Raw genomic sequence first — 11,089 nt, forward strand, 5'->3', positions numbered from 1 at the left:
AATTCAACGAAAATAAAGATAGAACAAATCCAAACCTATGAGACACTATGAAAGCAGTGCTAAGAGGAAAGTTCATAGCACTAAGTGTCCACAATTAGGAAACAGAGAAAGCACACAATAGACTTAACAGCACACCTGAAAGCGCTAGAAAAAAAGAAGCAGACTCACCCAGGAGGAGTAGAAGACTGGAAATAATCAAACTGAGGGCTGAAATCAATAAATTGAAACACAGAAAACAATTCAAAGAATTAATGAAACAAAAGGCTGGTTCCTGGAGAAAACAAGATTGACAAACCCCTATCCAAACTAATCAAACGGCAGAGAGAAAACACGCAAGTTAACAAGATCAGAAATGAAAAGGGGGACATAACCACAGACACAGAGGAAATTCAGAGAATCATTAGATCTTACTACAAAAGCCTGTATGCCACAAAACTGGAAAATGTGAAAGAAATGGACACTTTTTTTAGATAAATATCATATACCAAAATTAAGTCAAGACCAGATGAACAGTTTAAATAGACCTGTAAATTGCGAGGAAATAGAAAACCAGAAAAAAAGTTCTGGACCATATATGAACAAACAGATCATGTATTATAATGGGACAAAATGGCTGCACATTGTGAAATCCAAGGGTTCACCTGTTTCAATTAAGCTACTTATTCAGAGGCATAGTTAAAACTGCTTTTAGTCCCAAGAGATGAGAAACACTATTTTAAGAAGACCTTGAAATTCCAGCGAGAAAGGAAATCAAGAGTGGAAGAAGAATATTCAGAAGATAGTTTTTCAGACAATGGAAGGTCAGACTTTCTGAACTGTATGTTCAAATTCAGCTAGGTGGGCAGAAATCTACCAGCTGCTGATATATCTTGGAAAAATATAGATTTATAATTCCCTATATTAAGTACCACAGAGAACACATGTACATAGAGATGGACAATTTCTTAACTAGATCTTTTGCAAAGTTATTTTATGAATGAAAAAGAAAAGTAAGAGAAATAGCAGCCATTTCCTTGTGCTGTTACCCATGGGATTTAGCTGACGAAGCAATTGGGCAGTGCCATGTAGCAGGGCACAGGAGTGAAGGTGCTCAGGGGCAATTATATCAGGACAAAGAGCTGACAGGACAAAAGTGCCACCATGACTGCTCATTGTTAATACCTACATAGGCCCCAAACTCAAGGAAAATAGTTGCTCAACCTGTCCCAAGCCTAGTCACTGCACATCATGCATGGGAGGGAGCAGCAAGAGGAGGAAGCCCTGCTATACCCATACCCACCACCCAGCATCTAGTCACTGCTGTATCAACCAGAAGCTTCCAGAATAATCTGAGCTCTTGAGAGAGGAGAAAACTATGAATCTTTCTGTTCCTGCCTCTTCCCCATTTCTCCTCCTCCACTGGCTGCAGAGGAAAGTTCCACAGATGGAAATCACAATGAATTCCATCGTCACTGGCAATGCCTGGACCCTTTTCCTAAACCAAGCACCTTGGGAAGGTCATCCAGGAGAGGTGGCAGTGCCCTCCATGCCTGGCTGTGCTGTAACATGCCTGCAGTAGAGGGTCACTAAGCAGAAGCTTCTGATTCAGTCCCTGCCTTCCCAACGGGAGGTCAAACATGGCGTTGAGTTGTACGTGAGGCTCCAACTAGGATCATCAGCCACCTTGAAGAGACAAACTATGTCCCCTATTTTGTGTTCTCCTGATCTACTTGCTTTGGGCTCTCCTGATCTACTCACCCCAGGGAGACTTTGTGGCTTGCCTGTGCTTTGGACTGTCATTAGCAGCTGGAGACACTCTGGATATGTCACCCATAGGCCACCAGTCTCTGGAGCCTTTGGGATAATGGATAGGATCCTGGGGAGAATCTTGCAAAGGAACTCCCTGGAGCAGACAGGGGCAAGCAACCAAGGCCTTACCTTGACAGTGGAACCCACAACTGATCTGCATAGGGCTGACCTTTCAGAGCAATACTTCCATTCCAACCAGGACTCACAATTTCAGCTTCTCCCTGGGTTTCCTTTGCATGAAAAGAGTGACATCCAGCCAACCAATTACATCTTTTCACCTCCATGTCATGATAAGGTGGACTAGAGGGGGCAGCTAGTCAGGGAACCTGTGCAGATGACCTGGGAAGTCTTCTCCGATTGCCTGTGAATGAAAAGTCACATTTGCTCTACTGCAATTTCTTCCAACAGTGCTGTGGCTCAGTCTGGTGCCAATGTAAGCAAGAACCCAGGCTTCAGCCTTTGCATCCCAGGGTTGTGGGGGTATGGCCCAGAGCTAGGAGTGGTGCTGCCAGTTTGGTAGAGTTCATTTCAAGAGCTTAGGACAATGTTTGTTGAGGAAGGAAATGTAACAGTGAAGACAAAAGAACACACATTTGCCTCCATTTCCAGTGCTTAGAAATAAGAAAGACAGGCTGGGATGTTGCTTAGTTAGTTAAGTAGCATGCACAGAGCACTGCATTCGGTCACTGGTCCTAGGGCATGGTGCTACGTCTCTGGGCTACCAACACTTAAGAGGTGAAGGCATGAAGAACAGTTTAAGGTCATCTTTAGATATACCATTTCTCAAAAAAAAAAATAAGCAAGCAGAAAAAGAAAAATGACTTTTTTAGATATGGGCTACAGTCTGGATATTTTAGTTCCAAGCCTGTCCCTTCTCTGAGACTCTAGCAAGGGGTACTATAGCCCCTCTATGAGGCAAAAAGTCTTCATTCTCCAGGAGGTAGACCCCCACTCATGCACAGCAGGGACTACTTCCTGGATCCCAGTTTAGGCACAAATCACACCTAAACTTTCTTTTCACAGAGAGATCCTTTCCTAGGCAGGGAAGAAAAGTGAAAGTGGCTGCTTTCAGACTCAGGCTGAAGAACAGCAGGAAATGCCCCTGTAGCAGGAATTTCTAAGGAGAAAAGAGGGAGGTTCCTGTTAAAATGGGCTAGGTTGTAGTGGTGTATTTTAATTGGGCATGTTAATCAGGTGAAAGGAGGCCTTTGATTGTGGGAATTTAATACTTTGATGACTGAAATTTGTTAATCCATCTCAGAAGGAGAAAGTCCCCAAATAGGAGAATAGACCTTTGTGTGCCTTGGGAGCACATTCTGCTCCTTCAGCCAATAGCCTTTAAGATACTAGCCCACAGGGGCGTGGTCTCTTATACTTTAAAAAGCAGCTGAACCGTGCCCCCTAGTTCTGGCTGCTAGACTCTGTTCCTTTTTGTGTTCAGAGGACTGTTGTTTAGGATGGTGATCTGTAAGCTTTTCCCCTTAAATAAATAACTTTTTAATAATCAATAATTCTGAACTGGTGTGGGATTGTTTTATGGCATCATCTGACACCTAACATTTGGTTTTAGATCCCCCAATTCGTAGTGGGTCAGGTTTGGCACGAGCCCTCCCTCAGCCGGCTGGGGCCTGTTGGTGGAGCCAGCGGTTCATATAGAATCTCACACAGCGGCTTTTCTATGGATCGGCCACAGTTCTTTTCTCTTTACACGCCTCGGATTGACTTCAAGTACCCACTCACCCTACCATCTGCCTCCCACCAGGGCGCACCACAGACATTTGGGTTAAATGCGGGCTCCCCCATCAGAGCCAGCTGTTCTGTGACTTCTAAAGATTTGCTTGCATTTGCCTATTCCGTTGCTCTAAAGACATCTGCAGAGCACACAGACTGTGATTTATCTTTCAGCATTTGACTCTAAATTCAGGTTTTGCTCTTGTTTCCACAGGAGAAGAAAAGCTATGGATACCATCAAAATTAATAAAGATTTGGTTTAAAAAGGAGAAACCTCTTGAAATGGAGAAATGACAGCTCATCCACAATGATGACAACCATACAGATGGTAAGAAAACTTCATAAGGGCAGTGTTCTGTTCTTGTTTTTGCAGGAAAATATTCATCTTCATAAATTCAAGAGACCCTGGATGTTTGAATGCTGACAGATGGAAAAATAGCTACTCAATAAGGATCATCAAGAAAATCGAATATGATTCATAAGTACAAATGTTAAAACATATACATTTATATATGTATGTATGTATTTATATTTATGAATATATAGAGTTGGTTTTGGAGTTGGACAATGGCTCTGTCCTTCTCTAAATCCAAGCATGTTGTTAAAAGAAAAATTCAGAGTTTCAGTTTCATGTCAAGAGCCATGTGATATAGGACAGAAAGAAAAAAGAATTTAGAATTTTTTTCCTTTTCTTCATATCTATTTTTGTTTTTATCATACCTTTCATTGAATATATATGTTTGTATATGTCTATATAAATATTGTTTAAGTTTTCCACAATGAACAATGAATTTTCCTGCAGTAATCTTTGAAGTTTCCAGGAAGAAGAAGGGGCCCCACAACAACTCCACCTGGTTGATATGACATCATATGCTGATAGCACTACTACAAGACCTGTTTTGTGTACCAGCTCCTCAAGAAGGTTTCAACTTGATTAGCTGAAATGGTGCACCTTTTACAGTGTTCTGGTCAGACCTCCACTAAATACTCAGAGACTTAACCATCATTTTACTTTCATAGGATTGCATAGAAAGAACATTGCCCCCATGGCAGTGGGAAGTAATTTTAGAAGACAATGTCCAATCTCCCAGCAAAGTTTCTCCTCAGAGTTAGGGACATCATATAGGGGTTGATTATAATTGGTATAGGGTTGGGGTTGAATGGGGGAATTTTACAGGCTCAAGGAGCTCTTTGAAAAAAAAGGGAAATTGGATGGGATAATAAATTGGTATGAGTTTACTCACACTAATAATAATAGTGACTAATAGAGTAAACACTTATGAGTTATTATTTACAGTCAATTACATTGGTATAGATTCTTGTATATTGATACAAAGTTAAATTATATTGAATAATGTATGCATGCATGCTTCTACCTTTGCTTAAATATCTTTTATATATTGACATATATTTATTATATTGCTACGTACATTTTCCCCTCTGATCAAGATACTTTAGACATTGTTTATGTTTGAACCTCATTCTCTTCATTTATTGCCCAGTTGTTTATTGTCTTAGTCTTTATGTTATATAGGTATTAATAATTATAGGTCAATAGTCATCTATGTTTATCATACTTATAGTTAGACTAATCAGGTTCTTTAGATACATAGAGATTATATTCTACATAGATAGAAGATCTTCAGCCACTTCAAAGAGCTGTACAAAATGACATTTAAATAATTTAGAGTTCTTTGAAGTGAGACACAATTGCTCTTGGAAGCATCAATCTATTCTTGAGAGAATATTGAGCATCGAAGACACTCCACTTGGAGCTTGTTTTCTTCTTGGCAAAACTGGCCTTTGGGGAAAAAATGCCCATGCCTCAACCACTGACAAGATACATAGTATAGGGAAATGGATAAGCAGGACTGTCAAATCTTGCCAAGATAAAGTAAGACAGTTTTGGAAAATGTCCTGCCTTTGAAAATGGTCTGTCAGTTATTCTAGACCTTAGCCAAAGTTGGTTGTTTCAATGTGGTAAATGAGTCTTTGGGTGATTGCCCAGGTAGCCAGTTGTCGCTATCATTTGTTGCACATTTGGAAGTTGCTTGTCTGCACTTTCTGCTTACTTAAGTAATATTATTTTCCTCCAAATCTTCAATGGGGTTGGATACTAGTTAATTGTAGTTACTTTCCACTCATGACTTGGCTAAGTTCTTTATTATACAGACTTAAACTAGTTAGGACAGGATATTTTTTCTTATTGTATATAATTGTGTAATAGGCTTAAAACTCTATTATTTAAACAAAAGGGGGTGGTGCTGTAGGAAGTCTTACAGTCTTTTTTTGTGGGGAGAAGGAGTGTGTGTGTTTTTATATGATGTGTGTGTGTTGTGCATGCCTGTTTGTGTATGTGTGTTTGGGTGTGTGCACCTGATTGTGAGTCCGTCTGTGTAGGTTCTGATCATGTACATTCATTCAGGTGTGCTTGGGTGTGTGTGCTTGTGTGTACATCTAAATACTATAATATACGCATGCATGCGTGTGCATGCGCATATATAGGAGTGAGAGCCAACTGGCACTGGTGCCCTCTATGACTCGCTCAGCTGCTGGGCTAGTCCCAAGTGGGGTGGGATGCCAGATACCAACATCTGGTTGCCTACTGAGGCTAACCTGAGGAGCCAATGACTGGCACAGGGATGGAATCAGTGACACGGAGGCAAACCACCGAAGTCCAAGATGGGCATAAAGTCAAGTAGCTGAAAGGTCAGGTGCTGATCCACTAACCAGGTGAAACTATCATGAAGCTGCTTGGTCACCCTGAGCCAAGGAGAGAGGTCTGTGCTGTGGGCTTCAGATGCCAGCCAAGTGCATTTTTATGATAGTTAAAGCACAAGATGGTCCCAATTGGACCCAGAGCTGGGCTCAAAGGAACAGATGACCCTTCTTGAGTCTTCCTTGATGGCAGCAGCGGTGGGTGAGGGTGTAATGATTCCCATTGGGAATAAGGATAGTTAGGCCCAGATAGTTCTGTCCTGCAGCCTGCCAATGCCCCCACTGACCACAAACAGAGAGCACTAAGACCCATGTTTCAACTTCCCTAGGAACCATCTGCCCAGGAGCATCTTCCATGCTGGCCAGACTGCCTTTCTCTCCCCTGCACAGTGCAGGACTTCACAGGGAGGCAGCCACAATGAGGGACTGGATGGCACCAATGGTGATGGAGTGGGGCTGAGAGTGTGGTTGGGCATGGGGTCAAACTGGAAGCCAAGGAGCTGGCATTACAAGTTCCAAAGAGAGAAATCAAGGATCCTCCTGACCTCCCATGCATGCATGCATAAGCTTGGGCAAATATGCACACTCATGAACATGCACACCATCTCTCTAACCCAATCCCAGTTTTAGGGTTTTTTTTGATTTTCCATGAGAAGAGGAAAACCAGGATAGAGCAGGAGGAGTAGGGTGAGGAGGAGGAACAGGAAGAGGAGGTGGAGAAGTCTACAGTTCCTCAATGATGAGAGGCTGGCACCTAGGGACTACCCAATACATCCAGGTACCACAGTAGAGCACCTACAGGGCAGTGTTATTCTGTCTGGGAGGATGTCCCTGTGATCCATCCCCTTTGCCTGCACCTAATTGGGCACCTCCCCTGGGAGCTTGTGGTAGACGCTGCCAGAAAAGAAAGCTGAAACAATGCAGTCGGGGCAGCGCCTCGAGTTCTTCATCCCACCACCATCCCACCACACCACACCCCCACCCCACCTCTACTCCCAACCCGGGTGCTCACCTTCCCACCCCAAGCCCCGTGCCTCCTTCTCCGGGAACACAAATGGTCTGCAGGAAGGAGGAGGGCTCTCTCACTTGCCCAAAGGCAGAAGCTGGCTATCTGGCAACAGTCCCAAGATGGGGTTGGGGGTAGTCAGGGTCCAAAGGCAGTCCATGCCCTGGGAGTTCCTGAGGCCCTTTCAAATCCAACACCAGTGGAGTTTTCACCAAGTGAGCCAGAGGTGTGCGTACACTGAACCCTAAGCCCAGGACAAGGGAAGAGCCGGTTTGTGGTCCAACTATTCTGACAGAGGCATGGTTAGTGCACAGTGAGGGGGCCCTATGAGGAAGGGGAGAGAAGGGAGAGAAGGCCGGACACTTCTGGAACTGGACCCTGACTCCAGGCCGGGGCAGAGGGCTGAGGAAGGCACAGCTGGCAGGCAGATGACCCAAGCAATCAACCCTTGTCTGTGCCTACCTGTGCACCTCCCCTGGGAACTTGTGATAGAAGCTGCCAGAAAAGAGAGTTGCCAAAATGTAGCCCTGACAGGGCCTCGAATTTCTCATCCCACCATACAACACCTCACCCCACCCCCACCTTTACTCCCAACCCAGGTACCCACCTTCTCACCCCAAGCCCCATGCCTCCTTAACCGGGGACATGTTGGGGGACATGCCAAAATCCTGGGACAAGGCGAGTAGGAGTGGCCAACTAGGGTTTGCCTCCTAGCTCTGTGCCCACTTTCACCTAGGGTACTTGCCAGCTTCACTGAAACTGGTGAAAGCTCTGCCACACTCTGACACCATTGGCCTTCTCAGAACCAATGAAAACATAGCCAATTACTTAATAATCTTGACAATCTGTGCATGTTTTGAGAACATCATTTGCCATTTCCTAGCAATGTAATTATATATTAGAGACTATGACTGACTTGTCATGCAATTATTTTAGGCTATGAGTGATGGAGGAGGGTTATCTGTCTATTGTGTTAGTTTCATTGGTCAATAAAGAGACTGCCTTGGCCCTTTGATAGGACAGAAAATTAGGTAGGCGGAGTAAACAGAATAGAATGCTGGGAAGAGGGCAATGAGGCAGAAGCCATGGAGCCAGCCACCAGGTCAGACATGCTAAATCTCTCCCGGTAAGCCACCACCTCGTGGTGCTACAGATTATTAGAAATGGGTTAATATCAAGATATGAGAGTTAGTCAGTAACTAACTCTCTAGAGATAATGGGCCAGGCAGTGCTTAAATGAATACAATTTGTGTGTTGTTATTTCTGGGACTAAGCTAGCCATGCAGGAGCCGGGCGGGATGAAAAGCAGGCCTGCCCCGCAGCGCTCCTTACTACATATGAGCTATAAATATATAATGAAATTGATTTACCTATCTAATGAAATCATCAATAGTATCTAAGATGTTTGAAATGAACTTTACAAAATCAAGATTTTTAAGTGGCTGTTTTCTATTAGTAAAGACTGCAGAATAAAGTGTTTTGTCTCTACCTGGGTGATTATAAATCAATGATTATTAATTGAATACATTCTTTCACTGCATATACAAAGGAGATAACTTTTGGTCCCCATATTAAATGAGTCTATGAAGCACTAAAATAAACTATAAAGATTTTTTTTCAAGAGTTTTCAAATTACTTTTGGTACATAAATGACTAGGATTAACTAAATCACATAAAGTAAAAACAAAACTAAAGGTAGACTGCTGTTTTCAAATTCTGGCCATGTCTCTGCTCCTCATTTACTTTAGCCTGAAGACTTAAGGGGAAAACTAAGCTCTTAAAATAAGAAAAAAAGATGTATGGCATATGTTGTGTGAGTGTGTTCCTGGGTGCCACGCCAGTGCGGTTTGGATGCCTAAACTAGCAGGGGATGCGGGGATTCAGACACAGAGGCTTCCATGCAGGGAGAAGAACAGCAACCTTTATTTTATCCCAAACTAGAGCCTTTTATACCTTTAGGCAGCTGGCCGGAGAGATGCTGAGCAGCCAGAGGTCAAGATCAGGGCATCGTCTACTGGGAATGCTTCTGTGGAAAACCACTTGTCAGAAGAAGACAAACATCCTTGTTGATTATAGAGGACAAGGAAGTTTAGCTGTTGGTCAGGGGGAGTGAGGGCAGCCAGATCACTACACCTGGGGAGTCATGAAACACATATATTTGTGTCAATACCAGGACCAATAATACATAAAATGACGGTTACATAAAAGTTCAACTTGAAGGACCAAGGAGTTTGTCAGGGTTGCTTACAGGAGTTGGGGTGATTTAAATATTGCCATATCACCAGAAAGTCCACCACAGCATGAATGATGATAATTTATGAATGTTGTAGCCTTGGAGTTCTCTACTAGACTTATAGGAAGCTCCCCAGGTTGGAGAATCTCCTCCAGAAAGCTTAGCTGCTCAGACAATGTTCCCATCAGAAGTTGTTTACAACTTCCAGAAGTTAGGGCAGGGCCCTTGTGACTCTTGATTCAGCTCCCCAGGACTTGTAAGGTTGTTTACTTATTAAGTCTCAGGAGCTCCTCCAATGACACAATGCTTCTCTTCAGAGGAACTGCTACACTCTATTCCTTTGATGACTCTTGATTTCTCCCCACCTTATTCTCTGTGATAGTCTCAGCCTTCCCGTTAGTGACAAGAATACCTATGTATGACACAGTCAAGGTTACTTGTCATTAAGGACTATGCCAATGATTATGACTCTTTGAAATACTCTATTGCAAAAATCGAGTTTTGTTCCAGGAGCTAGGGAGCTGGGGAGACAAGTGGGATGTTAAGTGGCCCATTACTGTGATCAGTTTCAGAGCTGCGTGTCACTCAAAACAGCCTCTACCTTGTGATTCTTAGCTTCCTTCCTTGGCCCTGGGATTCCCCACTGGGGTGTTTCCCCTGTGCGTTTGCTGCATGCCTGGTTAGATTTCGAACCTTGTCAGAGGTTGGTGGGCCCTCTTTGCAGGGTGCAAATGGAGGTGGCCTGGTCTGGCCCAGGCTGGCCCTCGGCCCACAGAAGATCAACAGGAAAAAAAAATGGCCAAAAGAAAAGCCTAGTGCACCCAGTATTCCCAGGCAGTCCCCCATCCTACTACTAACCAGGCCGGACTTTGCTTTGCTGCCTAGATCAGACAAGATCGGGTACATTCAGGGTGGTATGGCCATAGAAAGAGGCAGCACATACTGCAGAGCTACTAGAGTTTGCTGCTTTGCTTGCCTCCACACCTGCCCTCATGACCTCCAACACCCCTTCTGGCCACCTAGTCCAACCAAGCCCAGCCAACACTCCACCCCTGACCTGGCTGAAGCCACACCAGGCTGCTCCAGGAAACCTACCCCCCAACCTACCAGCGAGGCTCTCCTCAGCACTGCGCCCGGACCAGGACTTAGGATACAGGGCCAAAAGTTGCCTCCATTACCAAGGGACATTCTCTCCCTTCAGTCCCTTGTCTCCTATTCCTCATCTGGCAGCTTCACCCTGCCCCAACGGAGCCCCTGGCAGGTTTGCTGGCCCACAAACCAGCTCCTCCCTTGCCCTGGGCCTATAGTCCAGTTTGTGTACACATCTGGCTCCCTTGGTGGGGAATTCATTAGTGTCAGATTTGACAGGGCCTCAGGTAACTTCCAGGGCATGGACTGACTTTGGACCCCGACTCTACCCCCATCCCCACCTGGGGCCTGTGTAGTCAGCTTTTGCCTTTGGACAGGTGAGAGCCCTCCTCCATCCTGCAAAGATTCGTGACGCCATGAAGGAGGCACGGGGCTTGGGGTGGGAAGGTGGGCACCCAGTTGGGAGTAGGGCTGGGTGTGTGGTGGGGTGGGATGCCACTGTTGCAGCCACCAGAGCATCGAAC

This window comes from Myodes glareolus, chromosome 11 (assembly GCF_982192425.1).
Source record: "Myodes glareolus chromosome 11, mMyoGla1.1, whole genome shotgun sequence".
NCBI lineage: Eukaryota > Metazoa > Chordata > Mammalia > Rodentia > Cricetidae > Myodes > Myodes glareolus.